General features: G+C 38.7%; 1 pseudogene; it reads right to left on the minus strand.

The window, feature by feature from the left end:
- LOC133864480 (G-type lectin S-receptor-like serine/threonine-protein kinase SD2-5) lies at positions 1-3,668 on the minus strand (annotated as a pseudogene).
- Positions 3,669-4,243: the final 575 nt, after the last annotated feature.

Here is a 4,243-nt window from a genome sequence, read left to right on the forward strand (position 1 = left end):
TGTGAGAACTGATAAACATAATATTGAATATGTGAGAACTGATAAACATATGCAACAAAAGACAGTTGTTTCTAAATACATCAATCACTTGTTTAGGAATGGGAATGCATGTTCACTGGTGTGAGTGGATACCCACTTCATAAGTGATAAGGCAACAAATGCTACCAATGGCATTGACCATTCCTTTCATTTTGGTATCAAATCAGCAGAGAACTTAGTAGCATATAATCGAAACAACTGAATATATACATCTCTATATGTAAAAATTGCTTTAATCATCTTGGGCCAGATAGCCGTACATCTGATACGGTTCCCCCACTAGAGTAATCAATCGGTCCTGTTCCTGTTGAAGTACCCTCTTCAGTACTGCTCCATTTGAAGAAGCTTGAGTGAGAACTGATCTGAGAGAAGTTTGGTGGCGAAGGTACAGCACAAATGCCTTCAAGCATTTGGACTACTTTTGTCATCGTTGGCCTTAAATGCATTTCTTCCTGTATACACCACAATGCTACTTTGATTGTAGTGGAAACCCTCTCATCCGTCTCATCAATCTCTAGCTGAGAATCAAACACTTCTTTCACTTTCCCTTCTTCTAACATCTTGGAGGCATAAGCGGGAAAATAGGCTTTTTCTGAATGATTTTCTGGATCATAATTCTTCCTTCCTCCAATAATCTCAAGCAACACCATGCCATAGCTGTATACATCACTCTTCTCAGATATGGCATAGTTGGTTATCCATTCAGGTGCAAGGTACCCCCTTGTACCCCTTAGTGTTGTGTAGACAAGGCTCTGCTCCCGGTTCATTAGCTTAGCCAAACCAAAATCGGATACTTTGGCGACGTAGTTATCATCAAGAAGAACATTTTCAGGTTTTATGTCACAGTGAACAATCTTCACTTCGCACTCTTCATGGAGATAAGCTAATCCCTTTGCAGTACCCAATGCAATATTGAATCTTGTATCCCAATCCAACAGGTGACTCCCTTCATTGTTCTTAAAGATCCATTTATCCAGAGAACCTTTAGCCATGTACTCATAGACAAGAAGCCGGTGAGACCCTTCTGCGCAGAATCCTTTGAGCTTGACCAGATGGACATGATGGATACTCCCAATAATTGTAACTTCAGCTCTAAACTCGTTCTTCCCTTGCCCAATTCCCTCCAATTTTTTCACAGCCAAGCGGTTACCATCTGGGAGCACACCAAGGTAGACTGAGCCGAACCCGCCTGCGCCTATCTTTGTAGTGAAGTTTTTGGTTGCTTGACTAAGATCACTATAACTGAAACGAGCAGGTGTCCCAGAAAGACTACTCAAGAAATTATCTTCTTCAAGGTTTTCTTGAGAATATGCCAGCAATCTCTTCTTTCTGCGGTAGTACCAGAATCCCACATAAAGTAGACCAAGAATAACCAGTATGGTTGAAATAACAATGATTACGATTGTTATGGTCTTATTTTCCCCAACACCTCCACCAACAGGGACCTTCATGTATGAAATATAACCAGGAGAACTCTCACCAGAGCGTTGCAGACTCCCAATCTGGTCAAATAGAAAGCATCTCCCAGAAGTACTTTGGAAGAACAGCACAAGGCAAGAGCAGCTTGTAAGGCAGGCTTCTTGGCATGCATTTAGATTAGATTTCAAAAGAGGTTGAACAAATCCAAGTGCAAAATAATTAAGCTTCTCACCAACAAATAAAAGCTTTGCTGACCTTTGGGAGCTATTACAGGTTGAGACAGTCTGAGGCTTGCAATCAGCAAATTCAGAGCTGAGAGGCGAAGGGCATTGGCACCAGTTCCCAAAATAACACACTTCGTAGGGATCACAAGGCTCAGGAACACTGCAGGAATCTTGTGGTATCTTAGTAGCCTCAGGAGTGGAAGCATTTCCCTTTTGGAGATTATTAAACGATATTGATCCATCAGGGCCTAAAATAGCAGCCCACAAGGTATTGTTGCCAGTATTGTCAGAGAAGACAAATTGCCAGAGTAAAAGTCCATTTTTATCATAGAAATTCCATGAATTGGACACCAGAGAGACAGAATGAACGCTACCGGTGACGCTCTTATTGCTTTTCCGGCTATCATTTGTTATAGACCAATAGAGCTGTGGAGTTTGATAACCAGCATACAAGACCAGGTCACCTGCCCTGAATTCAAGATAAAGAGACACTTTATTGCTGTTTCGAAAGCTCTTGAGACTCATTCCTTCCTGGAACACTTGGCCAGGTAAAAGGGTGTCGGTGGGATGACTAAAACTCTGCCAAAGAACACTTCTATTCTCAGAGAGCAATACCAAGTTTCCTGAGTCCTGCAGTTCCATGGCTGAAACCTTTTGCCCTGCTGTGTTTGTAGACCAAACTGGACGGTTCCCATTTTCCAAAAATACGTTCCCATTTTTGTCAAACACAAACTTATCAGAATTGTTTACCAGTAAGCCTCTATTGGCAGTCCAAACCACGATGGAACTGTCCAGATGAATGACTACAAGCACAAACAGCTTGACATCCACGGCAGTGTAAAAGCCGAAAGCAAATGCCGAGTTTTTGGATAACAGGAATAGCCCTTGATTATCCGCCCATTCACTGTGAGACGCTTCGAATCCCGGATCTATCTGACCAACACGTTGATCGCTGGCAAAGCAGCTCCCAAACACAAGGAGGAGACAGAGACACAAAGTTGTGAATTGGAACAAACCCATAAATCTCTGAAACTGCAACAATCCCCTGAGTTTCGCTAAATAAGCCCCAAATGTCTGTCAAAAATTTGATACCCATCAGAAACTTCAGGGCTTTGGGAAAATTAGTGTCAAAAAAGTGGGGTTTGGAAACAAGGAAAAAGAAAAATAAATTGATATACACAAGATATCTCTTCCAGCTTGCCTATATGTATCAAATTCGATTGCAAAAGGAGAATGATTTATAACCCGTTACAGGAATAGAATTACACATTCAAGAGAACTAAAAGATAAGGATAAACTTCAGGAAAAAAATGTTTACAAATTATATAAACAAAAATGGTCCAATTACAAGTTTAATTTATGGTATTCGAGGTGGGTTAACAAATAAGAAAGATGTAGATATTGCAAAATCTATGTTATGTACGTGAAGCAAAAGAAACATGGCAAAAAGAAAGGAAAACCACTGAAATAAGAAGGAAGAACACAAGAAAAGCTAGAAATGAAAATAATACTTGGTGATATTTAATGTTATACATAAAAAGATAGTCCAATCACAAGTTCTTTGTGCTTTATTTAAAGCGAGGCAGCAGTTAAAAATGAAAATTGAGATATTACGACCAGAGCACCTCTGTCATATGTCAGTTAAGCGAAGCAAACTGAGCAATATATAAAGTAGAAATCAAGTAAATCCATGGAGAACTGATTATTGGTGGGTTTGTTTGCTTAACACTAGAAAAATTATAACCAGGTTAAACACATAAGTCTTGCATAGCTATCAAAGAAAAGAAAAAGAAGATGACTTGGAGAAGAAGTATAGAGACACCACTAACCTCATTCCTTGATGTTGTTACAGAAAAGAATGGATTCAAGGAGATTGGTTCCTTGCCATTTTCTTGGTTTTTGACTGTAGATGTATAAGATGAATCTTCACTGTTTCTTTCAACCTGCAAGCTTGAGACAGAGAGAGAGAGAGAGAGAGAGAGGAGTTAGCAGCCTTGGCAGGTAAAGAAATCGCTCTTTATTCACTCTAAAATTGCTTAATGCTTTTCAGCTGTCCTTTTCGATTTTTTATGGGGTTCACACGTTGGCATCCTTGTCCCAAATCCCATGTAACATCACTGCCATGGCCCATGCATGTTATTTATTTATTTTTATTTTTTCATGAATAATGCTTTTTATTACATTTTTATGCCATAATTAATTTACAACGCTGACATGAAATGATATAAATTTGAAGTAAAATTCACTATTGAAAATCAATTTCAAAATGAAGTATCCAAAGACTTATATACATGGTTAAGATTGTAATTACGCCAAGATCGTAACATATCACTACGCATTCGAATCCAACGTTCACAGCAACATCTAAAAGATACTAATAAACCTAAGAATCTCGTGCATTACATACAAAGGGTGAAACTATGATAGGGCAGCATCTATCAACCTTAACAGGGCCTCATATATGTTTATTTATCTGGTAAAATTTTATAATAATGTTTGAGGTTAAATAGGTTAAGTGTTTTTATATAAGTGATAGCAAAGTGAAAATCAATTATTTATAT

The sequence above is a fragment of the Alnus glutinosa genome, chromosome 3, assembly GCF_958979055.1.
Source record: "Alnus glutinosa chromosome 3, dhAlnGlut1.1, whole genome shotgun sequence".
Lineage (NCBI taxonomy): Eukaryota > Viridiplantae > Streptophyta > Magnoliopsida > Fagales > Betulaceae > Alnus > Alnus glutinosa.